This window comes from Rhinolophus ferrumequinum, chromosome X (genome assembly GCF_004115265.2).
Source record: "Rhinolophus ferrumequinum isolate MPI-CBG mRhiFer1 chromosome X, mRhiFer1_v1.p, whole genome shotgun sequence".
NCBI classification, from domain to species: domain Eukaryota; kingdom Metazoa; phylum Chordata; class Mammalia; order Chiroptera; family Rhinolophidae; genus Rhinolophus; species Rhinolophus ferrumequinum.
In genome coordinates, this window is record NC_046284.1 from 78,980,733 (window position 1) to 79,000,275 (window position 19,543).

Genomic DNA, 19,543 nt, shown 5'->3' on the forward strand with positions numbered 1-19,543 from the left:
GTATATTTTAATTGGCATACAATATTATATTAGTTTCAGGTGTATAACATAGTGATTCAACATGTATACATTTTACAATGTAATCACTAAATTAAGTCTAGCAACCATCTGTCACTGTGCAAAGCTATCACAATATTATTGACTATATTTGCCTTTGCTCTTATTCTCATCTCTCCAGTCCCCTTCCCTCTGGCAACTATTGGTTAGTTCTTTGTTTCTATGAGTCTGTATTTGTTTTGTTTTGTTTGTTTATTTGTTTTGATTTTTAAAATTCCACATATAAGTGAAATCATGTGGTATTTGTCTTTCTCTGTCTGACTTATTTCACTTAGCTTAATACCCTCCAGGCCCATCCATGTTGTTGCAAGTGGCAGGGTTTCATTCTTTTTTATTGCTGAGCAATATCCCATTGTATATTTGTACCACAACTTCTTTATATATTTGTATTTTGATGGGCACCCAAGTTGCTTCCATATTACGGCTATTGTAAATGATGCTGCAATGAACATAGGGGTACATCTATCTTTTTGAATTAGTGGTTTCATTTACTATGGATAAATACCCAGAAATGGAATTGCCTGGGCTGTATTTTGGGATGCCCCTTTAGAATAGATTCCAAGGAATAAACTGAAGTTTGTGATATCTGTCACTGAAATGCTCTCCAAAGATATTATATGACTTTACACTTCCACTAACAGTGCATGTCATTATTAAGAATTGATTCATCTTCAAGTGCTTATTAGCCACTTTTATTCCCTCTTTTGTGATTTTTTTCTGTTCTTTGCTAATTTTTCCATGACATAAGTTTTAACATATTTATTCCAGTACCCAAGAACCATAGAAAGAAAATCAAAATCCAAAACACCACAAGAGCACTCATTAGTGAGGTAGTGAGGGAGACCATACTGGAAACACTCCCTTATGTCCTTGATATTATTTCTAACTATGTTAACAAAACTCTGATGATAAAATGTGTTATTGAAAACCATTGTTAAGCTCAATAGAGATAGAAGAAACGCATGAGTAAACAAAAAATAAAAGACTGAATATTATAGGGTCAGATTAGAGTATAAAATTTTCTGCCTTTGTAGAGCTTTTTCTAGAATGACCCTTGCAACTCAAAGTTTAGGCTACAGACTAACAGCATTAGTATTACTACTTGAGAGCTTGTTAGATTCTAAACTGGTACAGCCACTATGGAGAACACTAAAGAGGAAGCTCAGAAAGTGAATATAGCTACTATGTGATCCAGTAATTCTACTTCTAGGAGTATATTCAAAGGAAAGAAAAACTAACTCAAAAGTATATCTGCACACACAGTGTTCATAGAAGCACATTACAATAGCCAAGACATGGAAACAACTTAAGTGGAGTATTATTCAGCTATGACAATGAGGAAATCCTACCATTTGCAACAACATGGATGGACCTTGAAAGCATTAATGAGAAATAAAATAATTCAGACAGAGAAAGAAAAATATTGTATTAACTCACTTATATATAGAATCTAAAACAAAAACAAACAACAACAACAAAAAACAAACTCATAAAAAAGAGATCAGCTGAGAGACATCACCAAAATGGTGGCATGAGGTGAGCTCCTGGAAATCTCTCCTGGAATTTACAACAAATCGAACAACTATAACTCCACAGAGGACTCCCTGCACAGCAGACAGGCAAGACGAAGAGGCTCACTACTGAATTCACCTAAAGGTAGGCAAATTGCGTGAGCAGGGTAGGAGGGAAGGGAGAGTTGCGTGGACGGAGCCACACGGGCGCATGACACAGACCTATCTCAGTGCTCTGAGCTTGCTGCATCCCAGAATTACTGCACCCGCAGGAGAGGTAAGAACTCAGACTGCTAGGGCTCCATTTATGGCCCACAGGGCTGAGGGGACAGCATATAACACGTCTAAACCCAAGGCTCACGGCAGAGACCTTGGAGCAAAGACTGAGGGAAGAAGGCTGAAAACAGTGGTTTAAGCCCCCCATTCGAAGAGAATGGAAGCCTTAAGCACCGACTAGCCGCCGCCTCCCAACCTTCAGAGAGCTCACCACACCCCCACCTGCCCAGTGGGAGAAGTGGAAGAGTAGCAGTGTCAGATCAAAAGAACAGAATATTTGCAGTTAGGACGTCATCAAAATAGCGGCATGAGGTGAGATTCTGTAAGTCTCCCCTGGAATTTACAACTAACAAAACAACTATAACTCCACAAAGGACTCCCTGCACAGCAGACAGGCAAGATGAAGAGGCCCACTACTGAATTCACCTAAAGGTGGGCAAATCGCATGAGTGGGGGAAGAGGGAAGGGAGAAGTGTGGAGACGGAGCTGCGCGGGTGCAGGATGCAGACCTAGCTCAGTGCTCCGAGCTCGCTGCATCCCGTAACTTCCGCAGCTACGGGAGAAGGAAGAACTTGGACTGCTAAGGCTCTGTTTATGGCCCACAGGGCTGAGGAGACAGCATATAACACGGCTGAATCCAAAGCTCATCACAGAGACCTCGCAGAAAAGACTGAGGGAAGAAGGCTGAAAACGGTGCTTTAAGCCCTCACTGCCAAGAAGGGCCTTAGGCCCTGAGATGCGCCGCCCCCTCCCTACCCTCCCAGAGCTCACCCTGCCCCCAACTGCCTGGTGGTAGAGTGGAACAGTAGCAGTGTCAGATCAAAAGAACAGAATATTTGCTGTTTTGAGAACTGTGGACTACAGACACAGATTCGCAGCCTAACTAGTTCCAGCAAAGGGGGGGGACCTATGGAAGCAGGACTGGCTGTGGTGATGGTCGCCGCCATTGCTCTGGGACACCTCTCACAACTCTCCCCGCCCCTGTCCCCATCTATCTGGGCAGATACCTGAAGGAATAAACAGAACTACTGAAACATACAGGCTCTGAATCTGCTGCAAGAAGAGCTTTGGAACTTCTAAAGCTCGCTGAATACCCACATGGACACTGCGCCCTGTGACCCAGGCGAACTACTAACAGAGGAGAAGCCCGTCTCCCAGGGAATCCCCCCATTGTGTGAGAAGCTGGAATAGTGCAGAGAAAATATAGCACTACAGTATGAGAGAGAAAAAAAGGCAGCAGTCGGAGAGAAAATAAAACATTCTACCAACAAGTACTGGAAAACAAAAGAAAGACATCTTCTTATCAACCTGTTGCAGAAGCCACTCCTGTAGATGTCTAGGAAGAGAAATAATAAATCAGTAATTGCCATGAATAACCAAGGCAACAAGACAGCTCAGAAAGAAAGTGAAAAGTCTCCAGAAAAGGAACTTAATGATATGGAAATATGTGACTTAAATGACAGAGAATTCAAGATTGCAGTTCTGAAAAACTCAACGAGATGCAAGAAAACACAGAAAAGCAGTTTAATGAACTCAGAAACACAATTTAAGAACAACATGAACATTTTACGAAACAGATTGAAATTTTAAAAAAGAACCAATAGAATTTCTGGAGATTAAGAACTCAATAGAAGAAATTAAGAATGAAATAGCCACCTTAGTTACTAGAGTTGACCAGATGGAGGAAAGAATCAGTGACATCGAAGACAGAAACCTGGAAATGACACGGATGGAAGAAGAAATAGACTTGAGAGTTAAAAGAAATAAAAGAACTCTACAAGAACTTTCTGACTTCATCAGGAAGAGTAATATAAGAATAATGGTCATACCAGAAAGGGAAGAAAGAGAGAAGCGAACAGAGAATATATTCAAACAAATAGTCGATGAGAACTTCCCAAACTTGTGGACAGAACTGGATCCTCGAATCCAAGAAGCAAATAGAACACCTAATTACCTGAATCCCACCAGGCCTTCTCCGAGGCACATTGTATTGAAGCTGTCTAAAATCAACGACAAAGACAGAATCCTCAAGGCAGCCAGGGAAAAGAAGACAGTAACTTACAAAGGAAAGCCCATTAGATTATCATCAGATTTTTCAGCAGAAACTCTACTATCCAGGAGGGAGTGGAACCAAATATTCAAACTATTGAAAGAGAGAAATTATGAGCCAAGAATAATATACCCATCAAAGATCTCCTTTAAATATGAAGGAGGAATAAAGACCTTTCCAGACATACAGAAGCTGAGGGAATAATCTAATACACAACCTGCACTACAAGAAATACTAAAGGAGGCTATTCAATCAACATCAACAGGGACAATTTGTAGCAACCAAAGCATAAAAAGGGGGAGAGTAAAGGCCTGAACCCGAATATGGGAATGGAGAAAGTAAGCGTGCTGAAGAAAATGGAATACTCTTAATATCAAACATTCTTTCACAAAAACTTAACGGTAACTGCTCAAAAAAATTCAGAACTGAAATATATACTGTGGCAAAAGAAGAAACAGAGGGAAACATCTTGGAGTATCAACACACAGAAATAATAGTCAACAAAAAGGCAAAGAAACAATGGAGACACAGCCTTACCAGAAAACTAAAGATAGAATGACAGGAAATCCTCACATATAAATAATCACCTTAAATGTAAATGGACTGAACTCACCAATAAAAAGGCACAGAGTAGCAGATTGGATCAGAAAACTAAACCCAACCATATGCTGTCTCCAAGAGACACATATCAGGTAGAAGGTCAAGCATAGACTCAAAGTGAAGGAGTGGAAATTGACACTCCAAGCAAATCGTATCCAGAGAAAATCAGGTATAGCCATACTGATATCATATGAAACAGACTTCAGGGTGAAAAATGTAACAAGAGACAAAGATGGACATTTCATAATGGTAAAGGGGACTATACAATAAGAAGACATAACAGTCATCAATATTTATGCCCCCAATCAGGAAGCACCGAAATACACCAAGCAACTACTAACAGAACTAAAGGGAGAAATTGACCAAAACAGAATTATACTAGGGGACTTAAATACATCATTGACAGCTATGGATACATCATCCAAACAGAAAATAAATAACGAAATAGCAGCCCTAAATGATTCATTAGATGAAATGGACATAATTGACATATATAGAGCACTTTATCCTAAAACATCAGACTATACACTTTTTTCTAGTGTACATGGAACATTCTCAAGGAAAGATCATATATTGGGACATAAAACTAACCTCAGCAAATTTACGAAGATTGAAATCATAACAAGCATATTCTCTGATCACAAGGCTTTGAAATTGGATATCAACTGCAAAAAGAAAGCAGGAAAACCCACAAATACGTGGAGTTTAAACATCATACTTTTAAAGAAAATGGGGTCAAAGAAGAAATTAGAGAGATCAAAAGATACAGAGAAACAAATGACAATGAAAATACATCCTACTTTGGTAGGATGCAGCTAAAGCAATTTTAAGAGTGAAATTTATATTATTACAGGTCTATCTCAAGAAAAATCCCAAATAAATAACCTCACGTTACACCTTAAAGAACTAGAAAAAGAAGAACAAATAAAGCCCAAGGTCAGCAGAAGAAAAGAAATAATAAAAATCAGAGTAGAACAAAATGAGATAGAGAACAAAAAGACAATAAGAAAAATTAATGTGACAAAGAGTTGATTCTTTGAAAAGATTAACAAAATTGACAAACCCTTGGTTAGGCTCACTAAGATAAAAAGAGAGAAGACACTAATATACAAAATCAGAAACGAAAAAGGTGTATTTATCACGGATGCCACAGAAATATGAAGTATTATCCAAGAATACTATGAAGGACTACATGCCACCAAATTCAATAACCTAGAAGAAATGGACAAGTTCTTAGAAACTTATAGCCTTCCTAGGCTGAACCATGAAGAACTGGAAAATCTAAACAGACCGATCACCAGTAACGAAATTGAATCAGTCATCCAAAATCCTCCCAAAAGCAAAAGTCCGGGACCAGATGGCTTCACTAGTGAATTCTATCAAACCTTCAAGGAGGATTTGACAACAATCCTGCTCAAACTCTTCCAAAAAATTGAAGAAGAGACAGTACTCCCTAACTCATTTTATGAGGCCAACATTACCCTGATACCAAAACCTGGTAAGGACAACACAAAAAAAGAAAACTACAGACCAGTATCTCTGATGAATACAGATGCAAAAATCCTAAACAAAATTCTACCAAATCTTATACAACAATGCATTAAAAAGATTATACATTACGACCAAGTGGGGTTCATGCCAGGGGCACAAGGATGGTTCGACATATGCATATCCATCAACTTGATAAATCACATAAACAAAATAAAGGAGAAAAATCATCAGAGAAATGCAAATAAAAACCACAATGAGATATTACCTCATCCCAGTTAGAATGGCTATCATCAACAAGACAAATAGTAACAAGTGTTGGAGAGGCTGTGGAGAAAAAGGAACCCTCATACACTGTTGGTGGAAATGCAGACTGGTGCAGCCTTTATGGAAGGCAGTATGGAGGTTCCTAAAAAACTTCGAATAGAATTACCATATGACCCAGCAAGCCCTCTCCTGCGTATCTACCCAAAAAATCTGAAAACATTTATCCATGAAGACACGTGTGCTGCAATATTCATTGCAGCTTTATTCACGGTGACCAAGACATGGAAACAACCAAAATATCCTTCGATAGATGAATGGATAAAGAAGTTGTGGTATATAGACACAATGGAATACTATTCGTCAGTAAGAACAGATGAAATAGGACCAATTGTGACAACATGGATGGATCTTGAGAGTATAATGCTAAGCGAAATAAGTCAGAGAGAAAAAGCAGAGAACCATATGATTTCACTGACATGTGGAATATAAACCAAAGACAACAAAAGAAGAAGACAAACAAATGAGAAACAAAAACTCGTAGGCATAAACAATAGTTTAGTGGTTACCAGAGGGTAAGAGGGGAGTGGGGGGAGATGAGGCGATGGGGGATGAAATATATGGTGACGGAAGGAGAACTGACTCCGGGTGGTGAACACACAATGGGATTTATAGATGAGGTAATACAGAATTGTACACCTGAAATCTATGTAATTTTCCTAACAATTGTCACCACAATAAACTTAAAAAAAAAAAAAAAAAGAATATTTGCAGTTCTGAAAACTGTGGTTCGCGGACAGAGATTCACAGCCCAAGTAGTTCCGGCAAAGGAGCAGGGGGCTATGGAAGCAAGACTGGCTGTGGTGGTGGTCGCCGACATTTTTCTGGGTCACCTCTCACAACCAAATCCGCCTCCGTCCCTACCAACCTGCGCAGATACTTGCAGGAGTAAAGGGAACTGCTGAAACACACAGGCTCTGAATCTGGTTCCGGAAGAGCTTTGCAGCTTCAAAAGCTTTATGCCTCCCCACATGGATGTGATGCCCTATGACCCAGGCATACTGTTAACAGAGGAGAATCCTGCCTTCCAGGGAATCCCTCCATTGTGTGAGAAGCTGGAGTAGTGCAGAGTAAACATAACACTGCAGTGTGAGAGAGATAAAAAGACAGTATTTGGAGAGAAAATACGACATTCTACCAACACGCACTGCAAAACAAAAGAAAGAACTATTCCTATCAACCTGTTGCAGAACCCAATCCTGTAGATGTCTAGGAAGAGAAATAATAAATCATTAATTGCCATTAATAACCAAGGAACAAGACAGCTCAGAAAGGAAGTGAAAAGTCTCCAGAAAATGAACTTAAAGGTACGGAAATATGTGACTTAAATGATAGAGAATTAAATACTGCAGGTCTGAAAAAACTCAACGATACACATGAAAACACAAACATGTAGTTTAATGAACTCAGAAACACAATCAAAGAACAACATAAAAATTTACCAAAGACATTCAAATTTTAAAAAAGAACCAAATAGAATTCTGGAGATTAAGTACTCAATAGAAGAAATGAAGAATGAAACAACCAGCTTAGGTAGTAGAGTTGACCAGATGGAGGAAAGAATCAATGATATCGAAGACAGAAACCTGGAAATGACACGGATGGAAGAAGAAAGATACTTGAGACTTAAAAACAATGAAAGAACTCTACAGGAACTTTCTGACTCCACCAGAAAGAGCAATATAAGAATAATGGTCATACCAGAAAAGGAAAATGGAAAAAGGGAACAGAGAGTATATTCAAAAAATAGTCAATGAGTACTTCCCACACTTGTGGAAAGAACTGGATCCTTGAATCCTAGAAGCAAGTAGAACACCTAATTATCTCAACCACAACAGGCCTTCTCCAAGGCACATTGTATTGAAGCTGTCAAAATTCAACGACAAAGACTACTCAAGGCAGCGAGGGAAAAGAAGATGGTAACCTACAAAGGAAAGCCCATTAGATTATAATCAGATTTTTCAACAGAAACTCTACAAGCCAGGAGGTAGTGGAACCAAATATTCAAACTACTGAAAGATAGAAATTATGAGCAAAGAACAATATATCCAGCAAAGATATCCTTTAGATATGAAGGAGAAATAAAGACCTTTCCAGACATACAGAAGCTGAGGGAATTTTGTAACACATGACCTGCAATACAAGAAATACCAAAGAAGGGTATTTAACAACCATCAACAGGAACAATTTGTGCTACCCAAAACATAAAAGGGGAAGAGTAAATCCTGAACCAGAATATGGGAATGGAGAAAGTAAGCATGCTTAAGAAAATGGAATACTCTAAATATCAAACTTTCTTTTACTTAAACTTAATGGTAACTGCTCAAAAAAAACAATCACTACTGAAATGCATACTGTAATAAAAGAAGAAACAGAGGGAAACATCATAGAATACTACCGTACAGAAATAATAGACAACAACAAAAGGCAAAGAAACAATGGGGACACAGACTTACCAGAAAACCAAAGATAGAATGATAAGAAATCCTCACATATCAATAATCACCCTAAATGTAAATGGACTGAACTCACCAATAAAACGGCAGAGTAGCAGGTTGGATCAAAAAACTAAACCCAAGCATATGCTCTCTCCAAGAGACACATCTCAGCTACAAGGACAAGCATACACTCAAAGTGAAAGGGTGGATATTGATCCTCCAAGCAAATGGTATCCAGTAAAAATCAGTTGTAGCTATACTGATATCAGATGAAACAGACTTCAGGGTGAAAAAGGTAACAGGAGACAAAGATGGACATTTCATACTTGTAAAAGGGACTATAAAACAAGAAGATAACGGTCATCTATATTTATGCTGCAAGTTAGGGAGTACCAAAATATACCAAGCAACTACAGAGCTAAAGGCAGAAATTGACCAAAACACAGTTATACTTGGGGACCTACATACATCATTGACAGCTATGGATAGATCATCCAAACAGAAAATAAATAACGAAATAGCAGCCCTAAATGACAACATTAGAGGAAATGTACATAATTGATATTTATAGAGCACTTCATCCTAAAACGTCAGACTATACATTTTTTCTAGTGTACACGGAACATTCTTAATGATCGACCATATATTGGGACATAAAACTAGCATCAGCAAATTTAAGAAGAATGAAGTCATACCAAGCATATTCTCTGATCACAAGGCTTTCAAATTGGATATCAACTACAAAAAGAAAGCAGGAAAAACCACAAATACTTTCAGATTAAACAACATACTTTTAAAAAACGACTCAAAGAAATCGTTTTTGGGTCAAAGAAATTAGAGGAGAGGTCCAATGATACATAGAAACAAATGAGAATGAAAATACATCCTACCAAAATTTTTGGGATGCAGAGAAAGCAGTTTTAAGAGGGAAATTTATATCATTATAGGCCTATCTCAAGAAAGAATAAAAATTCCAAATAAATAACCTCACGTGACACCTTAAAGAACTAGAAAAAGGAGAACAAATGAAACCCATGGTCAGCAGAATAAAGGAAATAATGAAAATCAGAGCAGAACTAAATGAAATAGAGAACTTAAAGACAATAGGAAAAATCAAGTGACAAAGAGCTGGTTCTTTGAAAAGATTAATAAAATTGAGAAAACCTTGGCTAGACTCACTAAGATGAAAAGAGGGAAGACACTAATAAACAAAATCAGATATGAAAAAGGGGAAGTTATCACTGATGCCACAGAAATACAAAGGATCATCCAAGAATACTATGAAGGACTATATGCCACCAAATTCAATTACCTAGACGAAATGCACAAGTTCTTAGAAACATATAGCCATCCTAGGCTGAACCATGAAGAACTGGAAAATCTAAATAGACCAATCACCAGTAACGAAATTGAATCAGTCATCCAAAACCTTCCCAAAAGCAAAAATCCGGAACCAGATGGCTTCACTAGTGAATTCTACCAAACCTCCAAAGAGGATCTAATACCAATCCTGACTCAAACTCAAAGTCATTGCAAAGTTCCTGGTCACCTAGATTTTCTCTTATGTTGCCTTCTAAATGTTGTATAGTTCGAATTTTACCTTAAGGTCTGTAATACAGTTTGAGTTAATTTTTGTGAAATTTATAAGGTCTGTGTCTGGATTAATTTATTTTAAAGAAGAATTCTGAAAAGTACAGGTAGGAGGGGTAGAGACACAGAATGAGCAGTTTCCATACCCATGGTGTGATGATTAAAAATCAGGAGTATGTCACCTGTGGAGGTACCCCTGAGAAATGAGGGGACCTAGCCCCACACCCAGCTCCCCAGCCTGGGCCACCAGTGTCAGGAAGAGGAATCCCCATAACATCTCGCTGTGAAATCCAGTGGGGATTGCATCCCAGTGAGATGAAGGACTGCTGGAGTCCCAGGCGTTTCTCTTGAGAAGCCATTCAGAAACTCACTCAGTCACAGACTCAGTCACTGTGAGCTCCAGTGATGGGAAACAGTTAAAAGGGCACCAGGGACATGCAAAAGGAACTGAATTCACTGGCTTAAAAGTGAGAGATGGAGGGGCAGGGGTCATGGTTGCCTGCTCTGGGGCAATAATTACTTTAAATGTGAATGGATTAAATGCTCCAATCAAAACACATAGGACAGTTAAATGGATAATAAAACAAGACCCATACATATGCTGCCTACATGAGACCCACTTCAAACTGAAAAACATACACAAACTGAAAGTATAGGGATGGAAAAATATAATCCATGCAAATGGAAATGAAAAAAAAGCTGGGGTAGCAATACTTATACTGGACAAATTAGATTTTAAATAAGGGTTGTAACAAAGGACAAAGAATGGAATTACAAAATGATAAATATCAATCCAAGAAGAGGATGTAACTGTTGCAAACATCTATGAACCCAATGTAGGAACACACAAATATATAAAGGAAACTCTCTGACATTGCTCTTAATAATATTGTTTGGATATGTCTCAGGCAAAAAATAAAATAAACAAGTGGTACTATATCAAATTAAAAAGTTTTGCATCTCAAAGGAAACCATTAACAAAATGGAAAGATAGCCTACTGAATGGGAGAAAGTAGTCACCAATGATACATATAATAAAATGTTAATATCCAAAATACATAAGGAACTCAAACAACTTAACACCTAAAAACCAAACTATCCAATTAAAAAAAAATGGGCAGAGGACCTGAATAAACATATCTCCAAAGAGGACATACAAATGGCCAACTGACATATGAAAAGATGCTCAACATCACTAATCATCAGAGAAATGCACATTAAAACCACAATGACATATCACTTTGCACCTGTCAGAATGGCCACCATCAGGAAATCAACAAACAAGTGTTGGCAAGGTTGTGGAGAAAAGGGAGCCCTTGTGCACTGTTGGTGGGATTGCAAATTGGTGCAGCCACTATGGAAACAATATGGAGGTTTGTCAAAAAATAAAAAAAATAAAACTACCATATGACCCAGTAATTCCACTTCTGTGTATTTATACAAAGAAATATAAAATACTAATTTGAAAAGATATATGCACCATTATGTCCATTGCAGCATTATATACAATAGACAAGATATGACACTCAAAGACCGAAAGTAAAGGGATGGAAAAAAATGTTTCGTGAAAATGGAAACAAACGAAAAAGTTGGGTAGCAATACTTACACCAGACAAAATAAACTTTAAAACAAAGTCTATAACAAGAGACAAAGAAGGACCCAGTAATTCCAGTTCTGAGTATTTATAGGAAGAAACCCCAGAAGCTACTTCCAGGGGATGTGCTCATCCATATGTTCATTGCAGCATTATTTACAATAGCCAAGACATGAAGGCAACCTGGGTGTCCCTGAATGGATCGAGAAAAAGTGGTACATATATTACAGTGGATGTTACTTAGCTGTAAAAAAGAATGAAATCTTGCCATCTGCAACAACATGGATGGACATAAAGGGTATTGTGCTGAGGGTAGTAAGTCAGACAGTGAAAGACAAATGTCATATGATTTCACTTATAAATGGAATCTACAGAACAAAACAAACAAATAAAACAAAACAGAAACAAACTCATAGATATGGAGAACATTTTGATGGTTGCCACCTGGGAGGGGGTTGGGTGTGAATGAAAAAAAGAGAAGGAATTAAGACGTACAAATTTGTTGTTACACAGTAGCCATGAGGATGTAGGGTGTAGCATTACAAATATAGTCAATAATATTGTAATAACTATGTATGGTGTAAGATGGGTACTAGATCTATCGGGATGATAGATGTGAGTGGGTTTGGGGGCAGGGTGAAAAAAGTGAAAGGATTAAGAAACACAAATTGGTAGATCTAAAATAATCATGGGAATGTAAAGTATAGCATAGAGACTATACTCAATAATATGGTAAGAACTATGCATAGTGCCAAGTGGGTACTATACTAGTCAGGGGGATCACTTCTTTTTTTTTTTTTAAATTTATTGGGGTGACAATAGTTAGTAAAATTACATAGATTTCAGGTGTAAAATTCTGTATTACTACATCTATAAATACCATTGTGTGTTCACCACCCGGAGTCAGTTCTCCTTCCGTCACCATATATTTGATCCCCCTTACCCTCATCTCCCACCCCCCATACCCCTTACCCTCTGGTAACCACTAAACTATTGTCTTTGTCTATGAGTTCCTGTTTCTCATTTGTTTGTCTTGTTCTTTTGTTATTTTTGGTTTATATACCACATATCAGTGAAATCATATGGTTCTCTGCTTTTTCTGTCTGACTTATTTCGCTTAGCATTATACTCGCAAGATCCATCCATGTTGTCACAAATGGTCCTATTTCATCTTTTCTTACCGCAGAATAATATTCCATTGTGTATATATACCACAACTTCTTTATCCATTCATCTGTCGAAGGACATTTTGGTTGTTTCCATGTCTTGGCCACCGTAAACAAAGCTGCAAAGAACACTGGAGCACTCGTGTCTTTATGTGTAGATGTTTTCAGATTTTTTGGGTAGATACCCAGGAGAGGGATTGCTGGGTCATATGGTAATTCTATTCGCAATTTTTTGAGGAACCTCCACACTGCCTTCCATAGAGGCTGCACCAGTCTGCATTCCCACCAACAGTGTATGAGGGCTCCTTTTTCTCCACAGCCCCTCCAACACTTGTTACTATTTGTCTTGTTGATGATAGCCATTCTGACTGGGGTGAGGTGATATCTCATTGTGGTTTTTATTTGCATTTCTCTGATGATTAGCGATGGTGAGCATTTTTTCATATGTGTATTTGCCATTTGTATGTCCTCTTTGGAGAAATGTCTCTTCAGGACCTCTGCCCATTTTTCAATTGGGTGGTTTGTTTTTTTGTTCTTGAGTTTCATGAGTTCCTTGTATATTTTGGATATTAGCCGCTTATGGGAGGCACTGTTGGCAAAAATCTTCTCCCATTCAGTTGGTTGCCTCTTTATTTTCTCGATGGTTTCTTTTGCTGTGTAGAAGCTTTTAAGTTTGATATAGTCCCATTCATTTATTTTAGCTTTTACTTTCATTTCCTTTGGAGTCAAATTCATAAAATGCTCTTTGAACCCAAGGTCCATAAGTTTAGTACCTATGTTTCCTTCTATGCAGTATATTGTGTCATGTCTTATGCTTAAGTCTTTGATCCATTTTGAATTAATTTTGGTACATGGTGACAGATAGCAGTCCAGTTTCACTCTTTTGCACGTGGCTATCCAATTCTCCCAGCACCATTTATTGAATAGGCTCTCTTCCCTCCATTATATGTTTTTAGCTTCTTTGTCAAAACTTATCTGTCCACATTTATGTGGTTTTATTTCTGGGTTCTCAATTCTATTCCATTGGTCTATGTGTCTGTTTTTCTGCCAATACCATGCTGTTTTGATTATTGTACCCCTGTAGTACAAGCTAAAGTCAGGGAGTGTGATACCTCCAGTATTGTTCTTTATTCTTTAAATTTCTTTGGCTATTCGGGGTCTTTTGTGGTTCCAAACAAATCTGATGATTTTTTGTTCTATTTTTAAAAAAATACCATTGGGATTTTGATGGGGATTGCATTAAATCTGTATATTGCTTTGGGTAATAAGGCCATTTTAACTATGTTGATTCTTCCAATCCATGAGCATGGAATGCCTTTCCATTTCTTTGTGTCTTCTTCAATTTCTTTCAAAAATGTCTTATAGTTTTCAGCATATAGGTCCTTCACATCCTTGGTTAAGTTTATTCCTAGGTATTTTATTCTTTTTGCTGCAATTGCAAAAGGAATTGCTTTTTGTATTTCTTTTTCTGAGATTTCATTGTTAGTATATAGGAATGCAATGGACTTTTGTACGTTGATTTTGTAGCCAGCAACTTTACTGTATTCCTTGATTGTTTCTAATAGCTTTTTGGTGGAGTCTTTAGGGTTTTCTATATATAGCATCATGTCATCTGCAAAGAGTGATAATTTAACTTCTTCATTCCCAATGTGGATGCCTTTTCATTCTTTCTCTTGCCTGATTGCTGTGGCAAGGACTTCCAACACTATGTTGAAAAGCAGAGGTGATAGGGGACAGCCCTGTCATGTTCCTGAACGTAGAGCAAAGGGCTTCAGTTTTTCACCATTAATTATGAGATTAGCTGAGGGCTTATCATATATGGCCTTTATTATGTTCAGGTATTTTCCTTCTATACCTATTTTATTAAGTGTTTTAATCATAAATGGATGTTGTATATTGTCAAATGCTTTTTCTGCATCATTGATATAATCATATGATTTTTGTCTTTTATTTTGTTTATGTGATGTATCACATTGATGGATTTGTGGATGTTGAACCATCCTTGTGGCCCGGGGATGAACCCCACTTGGTCGTGATGAATAATCTTTTTAATGCATTGTTGTATTCGATTTGGTAGAATTTTGTTTAGGATTTTTGCATCTGTATTCATCAGAGATATTGGTCTGTAGTTTTCTTTTTTTGTGTTGTCCTTACCAGGTTTTGGTATCAGGGTAATGTTGGCCTCATAAAATGAGTTAAGGAGTACTGTCTCTTCTTTAATTTTTTGGAAGAGTTTGAGCAGGATTGTTGTCAAATCCTCTTTGTTCGTTTGATAGAATTCACTAGTGAAACCATGTGGTCCCGGACTTTTGCTTTTGGGAAGTTTTTGGATGACTGATTCAATTTCGTTACTGGTGATCGATCTGTTTAGATTTTCCAGTTCTTCATAGTTCAGCCTAGGAAGGCTATATGTTTCTAAGAACTTGTCCATTTCTTCTAGGTTATTGAATTTGGTGGCATATAGTCCTTCATAGTATTCTTGGATGATCCTTTGTATTTCTGTGGTGTCCGTGATAAATTCCCCTTTTTCTTTTTTGATTTTGTTAATTAGTGTCTTCTCTCTCTTTTTTTTTTAATTTATTTTTAATTTATTGGGGTGACAATTGTTAGTATAATTACATAGATTTCAGGTGTGCAATTCTGTATCACATCATCCATAAGTCACACTGTGTGTTCGCCACCCAGAGTCAGCTCCCCTTCCATCACCATACATTTGATCCCCCTCACCCTCATCCCCCCCCCCAACCCCCTTACGCTCTGGTAACCACCAAATTACGTTCCCGAGATTAATTTTCAAACCCCGTGGCCATCCTGTGGTCACCGACTGCCCTCCAATCCCCTCACCCTCCCCCCCACTCCCCACCCCTCCCGCCCATCTAGCAACCCTCAGTTTTTCCTCATTGTCTCCCAAACTGTTTCTGATTAGTTCATTCACTTATTCTTTTCTTTAGAATCCGCAAATAAGTGAGATCATATGGTACTTATCTTTCTCTGTCTGACTTATTTCACTTAACATAATGTTCTCTAGATCCATCCATGTTGTTGCAAATGGTAAGATTTCTTTCTTCTTTATGGCTGCATAATACTCCATTGTATAAATGTACCACAGTTTCTTAATCCAGTCATCTACCGATGGGCATTTTGGTTGTTTCCATGTCTTAGCTATTGTGTATAGTGCTGCAATAAACATAGGAGTGCATAAAGATTTTTGAATTGAAGTTCTGGATTTCTCCGGATAGATACCTAGGAGTGGAATTACTGGATCATAAGGTAGTTCCATTTTCAGAATTTTGAGATACCTCCATACTGTTTTCCATAGCGGCTGCACCAGTCTGCAATCCCACCAACAGTGCACAAGCGTTCCCTTTTCTCCACATCCGCGCCAGCACGTGTTGTTTGTTGATTTATTGATGATAGCCATTCTGACTGGGGTGAGGTGGTATCTCATTGTGGTTTTTATTTGCATTTCTCTGATGGTTAGTGAGGTTGAGCATTTCTTCATATGTCTGTTTGCCATCTGTATGTCCTTTTCAGAAAAATGTCTCTTCAAGTCCTCTGCCCATTTTTTAATTGGATCGTTTGTTTTTTTGGAGTTGGGTTGAGTAAGTTTTCCATAGATTTGTGATATTAATCCCTTATCAGATATATCATTGGCAAATATCTTTTCCCATTCAGTAGGATCCCTTCTTGTTTTATTGATGGTTTCCTTTGCTGTGAAAAAACTTTTTAGTTTGATATAATCCCACATGTTTACTTTTTCTCTTAGTTCCCTCGAGCGAGGGTGTATATCAGTAAAAATCTTACTCCGGGTAATGTCTGAGAAGTTTCTTCCTATATTTTCTTCTAGGTATTTTATGGTTTCAGACCTTACATTTAAGTCTTTAAGCCATTTTGAATTTATTTTTGTATATGGTGTAAGGAGGTGGTCCAACTTCATTTTTTTGCATGTGTCTGTCCAGGTTTCCCAGCACCATTTATTGAATAGACTGTCATTACTCCATCGTACATTCTTGCTTCCATTGTCGTAGATTAAATGGCCATATAGGCGTGGATTTATTTCTGGACTCTCTATTCTGTTCCATTGATCTATGTGTCTGTTTTTATGCCAGTACCATGCTTTTTTGATTACTGTAGCCTTGTAGTATAATTTGAAGTCAGGTATTGTTATACCTCCCACTTTGTTCTTATTTCTCAAGATTGCCTTTGCTATTCGGGGTCTTTTATGGTCCCATATAAATTTTAGGATTATATGTTCTATTTCTGTGAAAAACGACGTTGGCAGTTTGATAGGAATTGCATTGAATATGTATATTGCCTTAGGCAGTATGGACATTTTAACTATATTAATTCTTCCTATCCATGAACATGATATGTGTTTCCATCTATTTATATCTTCCTTCATTCCTTTCATCAGTGTCTTATAATTTTCTGAGTATAGATCTTTTACTTCTTTGGTTAAATTTATTCCCAGGTATTTTATAGTCTTTGGAGCGATTGTAAATGGGATTGTTTTTTAAATTTCTCCTTCTGATGTTTTATTATTGGTATATACAAATGCAACTGATTTCTGAATATTAATTTTGTATCCTGCCACTTTACTAAATTCATCTATCAGCTCTAATAGCTTCTTGGTGGAGTCTTTAGGGTTCTCTCTATATAGTATCATATCATCTGCATACAATGATAACTTTACTTCCTCCTTACCAATCTGGATGCCTTTTATTTCTTTTTCTTGTCTGATTGCTGTGGCAAGAACTTCCAGAACTATGTTGAATAGAAGCGGAGATAGTGGGCATCCTTGCCTTGTTCCTGATCTTAGGGGGAATGGTTTTAGCTTTTCCCCATTGAGTATGATGTTAGCTGTGGGTTTGTCATATATGGCCTTTATTATGTTGAGATAAGATCCCTCTATTCCCACTTTCTTAAGGGTTTTTATCATAAATGGCTGTTGGATTTTATCAAATGCTTTTTCTGCATCTATTGATATGATCATGTGATTTTTATTTTTCATTTTGTTAATGTGGTGTATCACATTAATAGATTTGCGGATGTTGAACCACCCCTGCATACCAGGAATGAATCCCACTTGATCGTGGTGAATGATCTTTTTAATGTATTGCTGAATTCTGTTCGCTAATATTTTGTTGAGGATTTTTGCATCTATGTTCATTAAAGATATCGGCCTGTAGTTTTCCTTTTTTGTTGTGTCTTTGTCTGATTTTGGGATCAGGGTGATAGTGGCTTCGTAAAAAGTGTTTGGGAGTCTTCCCTCCTTCTGGATTTTTTGGAAGAGCTTGAGGAGAATTGGTGATAATTCTTTTTTGAACGCTTTGTAAAATTCACCTGTAAAGCCATCTGGTCCAGGACTTTTGTTTGTTGGGAGACTGTTGATTACTGATTCAATTTCCGTGGTGGTAATCAGTCTATTCAGGTTTTCTGTTTCTTCTTGAGTTAGCCTTGGAAGGTTGTACGCCTCTAGAAAATTGTCCATTTCTTCCAAATTGTCAAATTTGTTGGCATATAGTTGCTCATAGTAACTTCTTAAAACTCTTTGTATTTCTGCAGTGTCTGTTGTCACTTCTCCTCTTTCATTTCTGATTTTATTAATTTGGGTCCTCTCTCTCTTTTTTTTAATGAGTCTGGCTAAAGGTTTGTCAATTTTGTTTATCTTCTCTAAGAACCAACTCTTGGATTCATTGATCTTTTGTATTGTTTTTCTGGTTTCTATTTCATTTATTTCTGCTCTGATTTTTATTATCTCCTTCCTTGTGTTCCCTTTGGGCTTATTTTGCTGTTCTTTTTCCAAATCCCTTAAATGTGAAGATAAACTGTTGATTAGTGATGTTCCTTGTTTCTTTAGGTAGGCCTGCAAAGCTATGAATTTCCCTCTTAGGACTGCTTTCGCGGCATCCCATAGATTTTGGGTCGTCGTGTTTTCATTTTCATTTATCTCGAGATATCTTTTGATTTCTTCCTTGATCTCCTGCTTGACCCATTCATTATTTAGTAATAAGTTATTCAGCCTCCATGAATTGGTGTGTCTTCCAGTTTTTTTCCTGTAGTTCATTTCTAGTTTCATAGCATTGTGATCAGAGAAGACAATTGGTATGATTTCAATTTTCTTAAATTTATCAAGACTTGTTTTGTGGCCTAACATATGATCTATCTTGGAAAATGTTCCATGTGCGCTTGAGAAAAAGGTGTATTTTGCAGCATTGGGGTGAAATGTTCTGAAAATATCGATTAAGTCCAAGTGGTCCAATGTATCATTTAAGGCTGTTGTTTCCATATTGATTTTCTGTCTGGAAGACCTGTCCCTTGTGGTCAGAGGTGTGTTGAAGTCCCCGACTATAATAGTGTTACTGTTGATCTCTGCCTTTATGTCAGTCAGTACCTGTTTTATATATTTAGGTGCTCCTATGTTGGGTGCATAGATGTTTACTAGGGT

At 37.5% G+C, this 19,543-nt stretch overlaps 1 protein-coding gene across 2 annotated transcripts in view; it reads left to right on the top strand.

Annotated features, from left to right (window-relative positions):
• ZC3H12B (zinc finger CCCH-type containing 12B) overlaps window positions 1-19,543 on the top strand; it is a 289,375-nt gene that overhangs the window by 54,184 nt on the left and 215,648 nt on the right. The window lies entirely within an intron of this gene.